The sequence below is a fragment of the Atta colombica genome, unplaced genomic scaffold (assembly GCF_001594045.1).
Source record: "Atta colombica isolate Treedump-2 unplaced genomic scaffold, Acol1.0 scaffold105, whole genome shotgun sequence".
Lineage (NCBI taxonomy): Eukaryota > Metazoa > Arthropoda > Insecta > Hymenoptera > Formicidae > Atta > Atta colombica.
Window position 1 is genome coordinate 1008062 of NW_017259190.1, and position 7191 is coordinate 1015252.

The following is a 7191-nucleotide window of genomic DNA, read 5'->3' on the forward strand; positions in this document are numbered from 1 at the left end:
TAATCCGAGAGGTAAAATTCTTGCTAGTAAGTACTGAAGCTATTGAATGCTCTTTTCCAAATATAGAAGATAAATTGAAAAGAGGGTGATTGATTTTCATTTTCAATAGCAGGGAAAATTGATGGTTTTATTAATGGATTGGAATTCAGGACTTATTGATTAACGTCAATGAAGCTTTGATGTTATTAATAGGTAATGCTTTGTTTTCTAATTGGTATTAATCTTTTTAAATTGACAGAAATTTTAAAGTATGCATCTGTGCAAGACTCTTTCTTACATAGAAAATTACACTGTAAATCGTTAACAAGTCATTTTTAAATCTTAACATGACATTGTGTTGAAAGTAAGGCCAATATTTATTATCGATTCTTATATTTAAATATTTTAAGAATGTTTTATTATACAATACATTCAAAATGATAACAAAATTATGAAAAAATTACGGATTATTCTAAATCATTAAAAATCATTTAAAAATAATACGACAAATTTAGTGACGGTTTATTATCATACATTATTTTAATAAATAGTAGTATTTTAAATCTGTGTTCTAATAAAAATATATGAAAATGTATTATATTGTAAAATAAAAATCTTAATTTTTTAATATAAGTACATTATGTATTCAAGTTATTTACGTAGAGTTATATTGCGATGTATGAAGTTGTCCATGTATTATAAATAGAATAAATAAACAAAATGTTTATTTGTTCTATTTGTAACTAATCAGTGAATCGCAAACTTTGCATAAATTAAATAAATTATGTTGAGAAGGGCTATGAGTCAAAATAATAAAGTGTAATGTACATAATAAATATAAACATAACATTTAATACAAATGAAAATAAAAATAAAAATATGCTTGAAATTACAATAAATTAACTGTTTTTGTTTTCATTTTCATTTGTATTAAATGTTATTTATATTTATTATATATATTATATTTCGTTATTTTGGCTGGTAGCCTTTCTTAACATAATTTATTTTATTTTTATTATTTGAGCTATATTATATCATGTATTTATATAAATTATTATGAATATTTAAAGTATTTATAAAAGATAAATGTAATAAATAAAATAAATAAACTATAAAAATGTGTTATTAAATAAAAATATATCTTCACACAACTTTCGTATGTATATAGCTTTTATTTAAAGGGTAAATATTAAACATACTTCTAATTTTAAATTTCTTTACAGGAATTGTACATCTGTATCCTTAAGTACAGACTTAAGATATCACGAATCCAATCACCAATCAGAAGGTTTATTACATTAGCATCTTAAGACATCATTTAAGATAGTTTTGAAATAAAAACAGACGCGAAGAGAACGATTTTACTGAAGTATTCAAAAACTTAATTAGGTACAGATTTGAGTAATTTTATTAGACCATCAAAATTTTTAGATATGACACTCAAACTGATTGCTAGAATGTCAACAAATGTCAAAATCTAGTTAAATTTTTTGATGCTTTAGCAAAATCATTCTTTCTGTATGAATACCAGTCTAAATCACATTTCTTTCATCATGAATTCGTTACAAAAATACAGTTTCATTTATTTTATCATCTCCTCTAATTGTAAGTCAATCAATTTTCCGTTGAAAATTAGAGTCTGACTCTAATTTCTCTGCATTGAAAAGGGCAACATAGCACTTCCAAAGGGAATTTATCTATGAAAACGAGAATATACTACGTCAACTTTCTTTGATATTATTATTATTAAAAAAAATTTAATTCCGTATCTCGCGTCTCTTTTATCGAACAAACAAAAAAAAAAATCACACGTGACACGAAGTGCGAGATACGTGACAAGCGAACGGCTGGTACGTCCGCGTGTATCCTTTCCGCGATTTAAGGCCTCCCGCGATAAGATTGTCATTCATGCATCGTGAATCAGGGACTTTATTTTTAGACCGGCGTCTGAATGAAAGTGGAGTAACCCGTCGTAGTACAACAAGAATAGAAGGAGAATAAGAGAGGAGAACGGGGAGAGGAAGGGGGGAGCGAGGGGGAGAGAATGGAGCGGTTGCAAGGGGGCGGCCATGGAGACAGAGGGGGGTAAGGGTGGCAGACGCTTCTGCCGGGATCCGCGAGTAAATCGTAGTAGATCTTCCGCACACGTAACTCTCTCTCGTCCCCCTTCCTCCCCCTTCCCCCCTGCATGGCGCGCCCCTTCCGTATCGCCGCTCGTCTTTCATTCCGTCGATCGTGGACACGCGAGACACGCAGCCAGACGTACGCACGTGCGCACTCGGACACGTTCGGTTTCGTTTACCTACGAAACCGAACGGCGGGGAGTTTCACGGGCGGCGGCGGTGGCGGCGGCGGTGGCGACGGCGGCGATACATGAAATGATCGACGAATGACGTATGACGACGACAACGACGGGCGGCGGCGACGACGGCGGCACGAGTGACGAGCGTGGGAGCCAAAAGTGTAGATATATATTGTGCGGTATATGTATGTAGATATGTCCACAGTGTCACGTCGTAATGTTTGAACAGACAAACATTACGTAATGTCGGTATAATGTACATAATGGCATACACAGTGTCCTAGAAAAGATGCACTCAAGGTGGCACGTTATCGTTGACACGATAAACGGATAGCATTAGAGCCATGACACACTGCAGAAAATTTAAGCAGTGAGATGTAGGCAGTAAAGAAACATGTTGGATTTGTTACTACTTACCTTGTGACTTTACCTTCTACAATAAATTATTTAAGCTTTAAGTCTTAAACCGTAAGAAATTAACCAGTACAGTCGAATGTGAGAAGAATAATTGATTGATCAATTTTTTATAGTTTAATTTTTCAAGTTTGTTGATTCGTTATAGGACAGGAAGATCCGAGCTTCTCTCCTGTAGCCAATTAACATGCTTAAAAATTGGAATGTCGAGATATCTTAAAAACTTCCAAAGTTAGTCATAATTTGTAATAATGTCAGTTACAAATATTGGATCTGTGAGATCAATTTAATTTGACTAATTAATTATGTTGACTAATTAATTTCAAAAAATCAAAATGACATAAAAAAGAATTAATAAGTTCATTTTAATAACAATTCAAATTTAAAGATACAATATAACAATTCAAATTTAAAGATACAATATAAAGAGTACAATTGAAGAATTTACAAATATGATAAAGACGAATAAATGCCTTACAATTAGTGTGATTCGTTTGCTCGAAGTCGCTCCGAAATATCCAGACAGGAAGATAAATCGTTATAAAGATGTGATGGGTATTAAACTAATAGCATAGAAAAACATAAGATGTAAGCAGTAAACGAACCGACTAACAGTCGAGAAAACGTATAAACGCAATAAATTAACGTAAACAATAGTAAATTAAAAATGTCAATTTGCAATGCTTGTAGTCTCCTTTATATCTTACTCCTTTTATGTTTTTCTATGTATCACTAAGTTCGAACTAGTACGTTCAACGATGATTTAACGATAAGAAACTATGATGATTAAAAAATGTCCGAGGAGTAGTTCGGGGTCCTAATCAAGGTCCTAAGAATTAGACGTAAGCAGCGAAATGCTGTTTCTTCGTTAACTGAAACTAGAATAGATTAATCTAAATTATCTTAATGGATACGTAGTCTGAGAAGATTTTAGGTCTGTCAACATTTCACGTTATCATTTAATCTGATTCGAGAAAAACAATGATTTTCTAAACTTGTACAAAACTGGGTTGTACAATGTTTTAAAATCATTAAGACATATCATGAGATATTATCTTAAGACCTTTTAAAGCTGATATTAAAATCTGTAACACAGTTACTAACGCTACAGATCCATTTAATTTATATTGACTAAAAGACACTATTTAAAGAAATCAAAATGATAACTTAAAAAAAATGAATAAGTTCAATTTAATAATAATTTCTAGACAATACAATATAAAAAAATATAATTGAATGGTTCAATAGTAGGTTCACTCATTATTAACACCGAAGGATTAAAGATGTTTTTAAAACTTCTTTAAGATATCTTGTCTCGATTTTGAACATGCGTGCTCGTAATAAAGCTCATTTTGCTAAGCTCATTTTACATGAAACGTAGCTTCTCGCACATACTTTCAGAATAGAAAATTTAACGTCTGACATGAAAGTAGACTATATATATTTCCGAGAAGGAACTTTTAATAATGTAGGAAAAAACCTGGTATGGACTGTAATATCGTAGAAACGCATATTCTATGTTTCTCTGCCTGCCATGCAGGAAAACTTGGTATCATTGCCACATTAATGTTGACAGATAAGAGCTTTTCAATTTTTAACCTTTAAACACATTTGAGTGTGGCATGTCCAACCCAATTCGTTTGCTTATAACTTTCACAAAAATGAATATTATTGTAAACAATTTTTTATTCAAAATATCAGACGTTGAAAAATATAACAGCAAATGTATATATTTTTATTAATAAAAAAGTTTAAGTAACGAAAGAAGCATTGAAAAAACATTAGAAAAAGGAAAATTGAATACGTCATATTGAAAAGGCATTTAGAGGTGAACTTACGCGATTTAAAATTTAGAAAATATAAATAAAAAATAATTATGCTTATATAAATCTGAGAAAATATAAAATAATTACGCTATTTTGTAAGCAGTAACTGATAGAATCAATCAAACTCAGTCAGGGCATCGATTCTCAAAACGAGGTAAAGATTACAAAAGTGAGCGAATTTTTGAGAGAGAAGAGAATATTTATAATTTTAATATTCAACTTAGTAAATTTATTTCACTTTTGTAACTTTAATCTTGTTTCAAGATACAAAATCGACTAACTTTAATCTTGTTTCAAGATACAAAATCAAGAAATGAAAATACATTAAACTGTTTCAAGACAGTAAGATACTGCTATGATTCAGTCGAATTATTCATGCTTAAGTTTTTTCCCTCCTTCACAATGAAATCACTCGGCAAAATGATGACGTGGTTACGATCCCTTCCCGCGAAGCCCGCGATCTCAAAATCTCAGTTCCCGTAATGAAAAATCACCGTGTCGTAGCGGCGCGCGACTTTTCGGTCACCCCGTACAGTGACATAAGAAACACATCCCCGGCAAAATACACACGCACACGTAGACACGGTGCAGTGAGACGGATGACGCGCGAACAGGCGATTCAATAAGTGGCAGGCAGAGATCATTGACACCAGCGTTGGCGCCCGCGCGGCCGCGAAGGTTGTACTACGATGTTTACGGTTTAATTCGAGATATACTCGAAATGTCACGTGTGCACGCGCGTCGCGTCGCGTCGCGCACACACCGCCGGGAAATACGGGGAAAGGCGGTGTGGGATCCGGGGGGCGGGGAGGGGGAGGGGGAGGAGGAGAAACGAGGCGGGGAGGGTGCAAAGATCGACGTGCCGTCGCACGCGGAGAGTGACTCATCGCCGTTATACGTGCTCGGTGTTTTCCCCCTTCGCTCTCCTCCCTTTCTCTCCACCGTGTGCTCCACCCCGCCGCTTTCGTCTCTCGTCGACGACACGCGGATCTATCGTTTGCGGTTCTATCAACTGGGTCAGTACTGCGCGCTCGCCCACTCGCTCTCCTTGTTTCGAGACGATACAAGAGATCGCGGTTGTGCGATGATTGGAAGCATGCACGCTTAAAGTGGCTGAATCGACAAAGCCGATCTTTAGATTTGGTCTGGTTGTTAGATCGATTCGGATTGGAAAATCACAGTCATTGACACACGATCTTTAATATCGAGCTTGTATCAATTTTCCGTTGATCTGATTCTAATTTTTCTACTTTGACAGATCATAACATGAAAAGTTAAAAAGGAATTTGTCAATGGAACGAGAATGTCTATTTTTTTCTTGATATTACACATATCGCTTAAAAAATGCATTTCTGTACCTCTATTAGGATTGTTACTCTTAAGATTTGGAGATTTGAAGATTTGAAGCTTCGAAAGAATTCGAATCTTTGAAGTTAACTGCGAACTATCAGAGTTTAAGATTTTTCAAAGCTCTTCGAGCTTTGAAAAATATATTTGCGCGTTGGGAAAAATAATATGTAATATATATTTATATAATATGTAATATATATTTGTAATATATATTTATAAATATATTTATATATTTTTTGATGAAAATGTATTAGTTATTAGTTATATTAAATTAATAATTGTATAATTTTAATTCTTCGAGGTTTCGATCTTCAAAGAGTTTAATGCTGCATCTTCGAATCTTTAAAGCTTCAAAACTTCAAAACTTCAAAGCCTTCGAAGTAAATCCACCAATCTTAATTTATACGGCGGATCACTTCTGCAGGAACACAGAAAGAACCAAAATATCTGAAAATTTAGATCTGATGTTTAGATGTGATGTAGATCTGAAAATAATTTTGTTACACTACGAAAATTATATAGAACGCTCAAACAAGTTGCTAAAATGTCAAAACTTTTTGCAGCATTGCGCATTGCTTGAACGTCCTACATAATTATTTTGATAACCCAATAAAATTATTTTCAGACTGGTATCTAATTAAATTTTCAAACATTTCAGTGAAATTGTTCTTTCTGTGAACTCAATTTTCATTTACTTCTGTTCAATGTATTTTTGATATTTTATTGTTAATAGATTTACAGATAAGTCGATTTGGTGTAATCTATTGTATTTTCTCACGTATGTATATATCGACGAAGCTAAATTCCTAAAACAAATGTAGATCGAACGTGTCTTATACACTTTATATTTTGATCGCTCCCACATTAACTCGAGGTAGGACTATGACGTCATTAATCGCTCTCGGAATGAGCTAAGTTCGTTTCGAAAACAGATTTTAAATTGCAGATTTTACGGCTCGTAACGTCGAAATTGAGAATAAAATTCCCTCATGTGCTGTTAAAAATTAAAGAAATTATACGATGTATAATAATTTGCGCGATGTACTTTTATAATTAATTAATTAATTTTAACAATAACGTGTCTATACCTAACAGTTATCGTGGAAAATTATTTATAAAAATATTGCTTATTTACTGTACAACGACATAACTCAAAAAGTTATGTCGTTAAGTTATATTTCATTTTTTAGTTACTTGCAAAAGAAGAATAGAAAGAATTGAAGAAAAAAAGAACATTACTTACTTTAAAAAATATACTTTTCCCGTATAATTAATTATTATAAAATATATTTTTAAATTAATATTATATAAATATTATTT